The sequence below is a fragment of the Falco punctatus genome (assembly GCF_963210335.1).
Source record: "Falco punctatus genome assembly, chromosome: 6".
Classification (NCBI taxonomy): Eukaryota; Metazoa; Chordata; class Aves; order Falconiformes; family Falconidae; genus Falco; species Falco punctatus.
Genome location: NC_137585.1, coordinates 63,420,414 through 63,428,690, shown reverse-complemented (window position 1 = coordinate 63,428,690; position 8,277 = coordinate 63,420,414). Strand labels below are relative to the sequence as shown.

General features: G+C 47.0%; 1 long non-coding RNA gene across 1 annotated transcript; it reads left to right on the top strand.

Annotated features, from left to right (window-relative positions):
* Window positions 1–349: 349 nt before the first annotated feature.
* LOC308066631 lies at window positions 350–7,996 on the top strand. The gene is made up of 2 exons (XR_013929237.1): window positions 350–966; window positions 4,382–7,996. It is a non-coding gene; the product is annotated as an uncharacterized lncRNA (long non-coding RNA).
* The last annotated feature ends 281 nt before the right edge of the window (window positions 7,997–8,277 follow it).

Here is an 8,277-nt window from a genome sequence, read left to right as displayed (position 1 = left end):
TTCCTGTGGCTTTTCCCCTTCTTAGAGATGTCTGCTTAGCTTTGGTAGGGCTGTCTATAAGAGGAAAGCCAATGAAAGAGTGCAAGCAGACCCCAAGGGAGGAGTCCAAGCAGGGCAAGCACGTGTATATCCCTCTCCAGATATTCTCCAGTTTCCAGTTATTTTCAGTGGTTTATATAGCGAGTAGGCCCCAGGGGATCTTTCTTTTCAATACTGGTCTTCTAAGGTACGAGACCAGACGTCTGAAGTGGAGACACGACCTCTTAAACATTCATATTTAATAACACTTTTTATTTTTAATTCCATTAAAGCACGCTGGAAGGTGAATTCTCTTTACCAGATTGGGGGGGGGGGGGGGATGGGGTGTGTGTGAAGAGTTTTAATTGAGGCAGAGTCCAGGAGGATGACTGTTAGGCAGAGATCTGAGCTGTGTTGACATATATATGTTACAGCTTCATCTTTAACCTCTGTCCTCATGGAGCCAGCTGGGAGATGAGCCTGGAATTAACCTTTCCCCACTGCAGGACACCCACAGCTATCTGCTTACTGGAAAGTTTTCTTTTTTTTCTTTTTTTTTTTTTTTTTTTTAATTATAGTGATTTCATGCAGCTGTTGACATCTTCCTGCTCCTCCTGTTAACACAAGATTTGTAAGGAGGGTCTCTTTTCAGGAAGGCAGCTGTTTTTTCTCATTACTTCACTTAATTAAGATGTGAGCTTCTATTACAAAAGACGTCAGAAGTCATATGGGGCTCCATGTTGAGGAGTCATCTGAATTAGAGGTCTGTAAGGAAAAGAAGTGATGCTTAGATCCTGCTCAGCAGTCAGGGTTTGTATGGTGCAGCCAGTTAACATCTCTTGGAGCTGGTAGCAGCTTATTACGCACAGAGAGATGTGTTATGTGACAGTTTGTCTCCATTCACAGAGGTGGCTGCAACGTTGGCTATGGCATTTACCATCCCTGGAGGTAAGTACCCAGACAAGAGCTGGATCTAACCATCCCTGTAGACAAGTGGTTGATAGCTGACTGTGAACCTGGAGCAATGGACAATAAAACCAGACATATAAAGCTAAGAAATGAGACTCTTCCTCCCTGTTAAAATCATGTAAACTCTTCCTATTGTCTTCTGCATTACTGCCTGTGATACTGTAGCAATTCAGAGTTTGCTGGACCCTTAGGAACCCATTTGTAAGAGAACAGTGACAGCAGCAATGAGGAAAGCCACCCTGTCAGGGCTGTATCTCTTTTTGCAGCCAGCTGAAAAATGCAAGCATAGGGCTGCTGCAGAGACAGTGTCTGGACTATGTTTTAAACTCAAAATATAACCTGAGCTCAAGGAAAAATTCCCCTTGTGTTGCCTACTGGGGCAGGCAGAAGCACAGCTTGCTCCATGCCACCAGAGATTCACAGGTCAGAAGCTTTAGATGGTGTATCACACAAGGTGAGAAGGGGAGCATGGAGGTAGCAATCCCATGGGTGATCAGATTCTGATTGTTAGTGTTTATTGTTCATCCTCAGCCATTGGGACTGTTGTATGAGGTTCTTGGGTTTTGTTTGAGAAGAACTGAGAATTTCTAGGGAAAAAAAATTTGCCATGAATGTAATAGATTCTAAAACCCAGTGAAGTAAAATTTTTACTTATTTTAAATGCTGACTGTTCTGAGCAGAAAACACTGGTGAATTTTCAACATTCAGTGGCTTCAGAACCACCCAGAACTTTTCCCTGTTGTCTCCTAAACATGCTGAGAAGACACATGGAGGATATTGTGGGAAAACAGAAAAAAACCCTGTCTTAGTTTCTGTATCCTGGGCTGCACCAAGAGCAGCGTGGCCAGCAGGGCCAGGGAGGGGATTCTGCCCCTCTGCTCCGCTCTGCTGAGACCCCCCTGCAGCGCTGCCTCTGCTCTGGGGTCCTCAGCACAAGGAGGGCACGGGCCTGTTGGAGCGAGTCCAGAGGAGCCCACGGAGATGATCGGGGGCTGGAGCACCTCTGCTGGGAAGACGGGCTGAGGGAGTTGGGGCTGTTCAGCCTGGGCTACAGGGGGACCTTATACAGGCCTTTCAGTGCTTAAAGGGGGCTTATAAAAAAGATGGGGACAGATTTTTTAGTAGGGCCTGTTGCATTAGGAGAAAGGGGAATGATTTTAAACTAAAAGAGGGTAGATTTAGATTAAATCCTAGGAAGAAATTATTCACTGTGAGGGTGGTGAGGCACTGGCACAGGTTGCCCAGAGCAGCTATGGCTGCCCCATCCGTGTAAGTGTTCCAGGCCAGGCTGGACGGGGCTGGGAGCAGCCTGGTCTGGTGGAAGGTGTCCCTGCCTGTGGCAGGAAGGTGAGACAAGATGATCTTCAAGGTTGCTTCCAACTCAAACCATTCTATAATTCTTTGGCATGGCCCACGCCCCACCTTTCTTTTGGACATACTGGCATTCCTGGTACTCTTGTTCATCTGGGACTTCACTGTCCTTCAGGGAATTCAGTGCTGAGGTGCCCATTTACCCTGGAGTTGTGGTCCTCCACCAGCAAACTAGTCATGTGACACAGCCATGGCCCTGGTTCATATTTCTGTGTTCTTTCTTTCCCATGTGCATGTGGCCTTTGGAAACAGTCTTGTCAGCACATTTTACTGACTTGTAAAACACTTGTCAGCACAGTGCTTTTGAAAATAGTTCCCATCATGAAAAAAACAGCTTAGTTTTAGATAAATGGAGCCCTTTATTGCCATTGTGTGACGAAGCACTTGACTGCTTTTGGGAAGTGGTCAGTGGGAGCTGTGCTTTGAAGGTGAAAGCAGACCGTGGAGATCTGGATTTCCATGCAAGCAAAGTGCTACATCAAGCAGCTTTTCTCCATAAAGACCTGGGCAGGAAGGTGATAGCTTTCTGCAGCCAGCTCTGTATCTCTCAGTTTGCCAGTGTTCCATCTCTGTCAGTGGAAAAGTCTTTGCTGGGAAGGGAAGCACGTTTCCTTAGGGAACAATCTCAAGGGATGATTAGATAAGGGCTACAGGCGGGTGGGCAAGCTCAGGGTCATGGTTTGTGGAGATCCTTGGTGTGGATCCAGACTCCAAATACCCTGATGGCAGTCACTTAAATGACAGCATTCCCTGGGGAGCAACGTGGAGTGTCAAGCTCAGGACCTCTGTCATGGGCTACTAGGTGCAAAGGTTTGGACTGCCAAGGCTTGCAGGTTGTCCCTGCAATACCAGTTATTGGGGATTTTTCTTGTGGGCTGTTTTGCAGGACCAGATCAGCTCTGCAGGGGGCTGTGGGTCCTTTGGGGCTGTTATACCCGACACATCAGGTGTGCAGAAGGACAGGAGCTGGATAACCATCTAGAAGACACTTTGACAGAGCAACAGAGGTTAGTTATTGCCTCTTCTTTGTGCACTTGAAGTGCATGGCCTCATTCCTCTCCAGATCCCCAGCCAAACATCTCCAACTGCCAAAATCAAAATCCAACTGTCAAAATCATACTGATAGTATGCAATGGAGATAATATCCAGTGGAGCTAGGGCAGGGCAGATACACTATTTCCCTTCTGTGTGTGGCTTCTGGCACCTTTTATTTTCTATAAGGTTGATACAAGTATGGTTAACCACAACAGATGGTTTGGAAGATGGGATTATCCCTTTAACACAGGACTTGCTCAAGAGAAGATGACTGCAAACTCCTCCAGACCTGCCCTTTTAATGCAATTGGTTTTCAAAGCTCTCCTCCTCATCACACAGCCTGACAGGGTTAAACACCTCCAAGGAGGCTGGAGGGAGGAATGTTTTTAATCCCATTGATTTATTAAAATTTTCTAAAGATAGCCAGCTGGAACAGAAAAAAACTGCTGCCCTCTGCACTTCAGAAAGGTCCTCCCTGAGCCAGCTCTGCATGGAAAACATTGGTAATGACTTAGTGACCTCTGGGACATGGTGGTACCTGCCTGACAGTTGCTAGCCAAATCCATCCCTGGCCAGCTTTTCAGTTGGGCTGCCTTCTACCAGCTCTTGCATCTCCCCCGGTGGTAGGGTTCATGAACAGAGATGTCATGGGGGCAGCAGAGGTAGGCACTGAGCTTGCTGAGAAAACTGTTCCCCAAAGAATTTCAAGCCTTGGCTTATATCAGCAAGAGGAAGGGGAAAAAAAAGAAAAAAAAAAAAAAAAAAAAAAAGGTCCTGGCAAAGTGAGACAGAGGGATTTTTATTTTTCCATGAAGGGGTTTATCTTCGATATTTATGCATGTGTGCGCGCTCATGTACACGCTCCTTTGGGGTCTCTACATGAGTTCTGATGATTGGGAAGGCAAAAAAGATATTAACGAAGATTTTCCTGTCCTTCAAATCCCTGCTATGATCAGATCTTAATCGTGCTTTGCTCTTCCCCTCCCAGCCGCACTCCCTGGACCACCAGCAGAGCTCTGGCCAGCGCAGTGCTGCAAGATAAGTGTTTGAAGCCAGGGGACGAGGCAAAAAAGGCATCCGGATTTCTGCCCCACACCTCTCCTGCCTGTAACAAGTGGTTGCGACAAGGCAGAGTTCAGAGATATCTGCACTCCAGGCCAAACCAGGGCTCTGCAGGACGTGACAGCTTTGATTTGTGCCTGTCCAGGGCCCACCAGAGACAAAAGACAGCGTCAAGAGAGGCTGAACGAGCATGGCAGGCAGACCCAGCAGTGCTCTTATCAGCTGGAGGAGGCAGAACAGATCCGAGGAGTAGAGCAGACCAGGTACCAGGAACCAGATCGTAAGGTTACATTCCTCACATACGTGGGATTTCCTGCGCTCTGTGCCACCCCCCTACCGCCACCTCCCCTTGCCCAAGTTTTCTTTTTAAAATGAAAATCTAAAATGTGCAATGAAAAAGAAGTCTTACTGAAAAAAGGTAATTAATTTCCTGCACTGTATTAATTTATAAAGTAATATAGTATAAAGAAACCCTTAGTCCAAGCTAAAGGGAGTGTATTGTTTAAACCCCAAGAGAAGCAATGTTTAATTTAATTTCACAGGTAGCTATATTCCAAAGTCTCTGAGGGAGGAAACTCTTCCAATACCACCACTCCAAGAATTTGACACAATATAATTTATATTGCCAGTATACTGAGAAACCTCAGTATGGTTACCCACGCATGCCCCCGAGAAACTCCTGTGAACTTCCAATGTAACAACACAAAAGGTAGTGGGAAATATGGAAAAGAGTGGTGGAGTTTGCCAAAGTCTCAACACAAGACTGTGATGATCCAAGAGCAGGATTCCTTTTATCCCATGACCCTGTTCCCTTGGGATCACAGTGCCCTCCTGCCTGCCTTTATTTTTACAAGGGTTAGGAAACAGTGCCTACAGGAATGCTGTTTTAAAATATCTTTTCAGAGAGAGTAAGCCTACACAGAAAGCGAATACTTGCTCTTGGTGGCCTGGCAAACGGCACAGCCATGCCAAGACTGCACATCTCCTCAGTGCTAATGCTATCAAAAGACATTGCTCTGCAGGGTAAGAGAGGGGACCCCCAGGTACCATTCGCTCTCATTTCAGCTTCTCTGCATTCCAAACTTGATGGAGATTGCAGTGAATAGCAAAAGGTTTCAGTCTGCATGGACAGAAAGTACTGATAACCTCACAGGCAGCCTAAAACTATAATCCATCCTCCAGGGTTGTAACAGTTCAGTGCTTTCTGGCAGCAGTTTAATTCCATTAACCCCCCTGAGGTCTGATCTAGCCTTGTGCTGAATTGAGAAGAGCCTTTTTCCCATGTTATTCCCATCAGTCGTTGATCAGACCTGCCATCTCTCATGCGTGGAGTGATGGATTTACAGAACTGACTCCCTCCTTCTCTCCTGCTAGTATTGCACACCTTTCCCCACTTCAGCCTGCCAGCAGGCTGGGATGAGCTGTGGCTGCCAGCCCACTTGCTCGTTATGATGATGACTACTAAGAAGGGGTGAGACTATAGCATGCTGTCAGTTCGTAGGCCACCTAACTGAATCTGGTGGGCCACCTAACTGAATCTGGTAGGCCATCTAACTAGATCCCAGCCTCACATAGCCCCAGGAAAAGACACATTTCTTGGGCACAAGCTGGTCCTGCAACCTGGGGTCTACAGCCCAGACACCGCCCTCCCCTGTTACACAGCCCCATGATGTGCTTTTCAAGCAGCTTTCACAGGAGCTTCTTGCCAAGCTCTGTGCTATGATCCTGGTGGCTAATTTGGATCAGGGTGGGACAGCCTAGCCCACATCACTCACTTCTCTGGAGAAGAAATACCCAAGGGACCAGGGGTTTATGGCTCAAGGGCATGCACTTAGCTCTGCTAATCCCTTTTCAGTTCAACAGCTGTCCCATGGCACTTTGCCACCCATGAGCTTGTTGAGTGCGAAAGACTTTTGCTTCACAGCTAGCTTTGCAAAATCTACGGTACTGGGATTTCAAGAAGTTGTTCCTGGTCCAAGATAAACAGAGAAACCCAAGCAGCCTGTGAGACCAGTCTCCTGAAGGGAGAGGCTTGAGAGAGCAGATTAGAAAATAAAAGGAGAAAGAAATGTCTAAGCCCTGGCCAAATTATGACTAAGGCAAAGATAGGATAACGACTTGCAGTTCTTTGAAGAACGTAAACACCATGATGTGAGAGCAGATACAGTTCAACGAGATGGATGAGGCCGAGCAGAGAAAAACATTTGCTGTGGATTAGGAGATGATTTGAGGCCACTGTGGAGGTTATGAATTATTCAGAGGGAGGAGCAGAAGCCCTGTGGCTGATGTCCATTTAACATGAGCAATCCCATGTATAGGGAACGTGCCTGGATGGGGTGGTGGTGGCAGGCTGACCTGAAACCAGAAGGGAGAAGCCAGAGAAAGGGCAGAGCTGTTCCCCTGTTTTTTGTGTGGTTTCTGAAGACAGGGCTTGGTTTGCTTGCACCAAGAGCAGCGTGGCCAGCAGGGCCAGGGAGGGGATTCTGCCCCTCTGCTCCGCTCTGCTGAGACCCCCCTGCAGCGCTGCCTCTGCTCTGGGGTCCTCAGCACAAGGAGGGCACGGGCCTGTTGGAGCGAGTCCAGAGGAGCCCACGGAGATGATCGGGGGCTGGAGCACCTCTGCTGGGAAGACAGGCTGGGAGACTTGGGGCTGTTCAGCCTGGAGAAGAGAAGGCTCTGAGGAGACCTCACAGTGGCCTTTCAGTATTTAAAGGGGCTTATGAGAAAGGTAGAGACAGACATTTTAGTAGGGCCTACTGCAATAAAGACAAGGGCGAAAGGTTTTAATCTAAATGAGGGTAGATGCAGAGTATGCATAAGGAAGACATTTTTTATGATGTGTGTGGTGAGACACTGGCAGAGGTTGCCCAGAGGGGTGGTAGGTGCCCCATCCCTGGAAACATTCAAGGTCAGGCTGGATGGGGCTGTGAGGAGCCTGATCTAGTGCAAGGTGTCCCTGCTCGTTGCAGGGGTGTTAGAACTACATGGTCTATAAATGTCTCTTTCAACCCAAACCATTCTGTGATTCTATGGTTTAACTCCTCTGCAAGCACAGCTTACAGCTTGCCTAGCATACCTGAGATATAAAGTGTGCCACAGGGCTGATAGATGAAGAAAGCTTATGAAACCCCTTCTGCAAATGAAATACATCTACATTTAAAAGAACTTGGTCCCTGACACCCAAGGTCTGTGAATGCCCAGGATGTAACCGGTGCAGCCAGCCCTGGCAGAGTACCAGTCCCTGCAAAATAGTGATGATGTTAAAAAACAATCCCCAGTTCTTAAAGTTCTTAATTAAGGGGTGCCTCAGAATTAAAAGAGTACATTGCATTTATATCCTTTGGTGCATTGCACCAAGAAATCATCCTCCTGTCTGCAGTCTCTGGAAGCCACATCTTTCCAAGAGGGCAGAAGTATATTTCTCAAGCAGTACTGAGGCCGATGTGATGGCACATTTAAATAACAGTTAAAATAGGGCCACAGTGAGATCTGGTTACTCCTTTTCAGCCTACCAAATCAAATAAAGTGAACTTGACACAGACACACCCCCCCCCCCGGATTTCCAAGCTCTGAAGAAAATCACCTGGGAGTATTTGTGAAACCTGGATTCACAGCCAAATCTGTAGTCTAAGCTCAGGCACCTGGGAACAGTTTCACTGGTAGAATATTGCAGTAAAAATTGTTTCAGCACGAAAGTCAATGTAATACTGCAGGAAATAGAAAAATTGGTATTGCTAAATCTTTCAATTTGATCAGGAGCATGCGTTTTTGAGATAAAAGTCCCAGATGCTGCAGTAATGGGGTGTTGCAGGATTCCCAGAA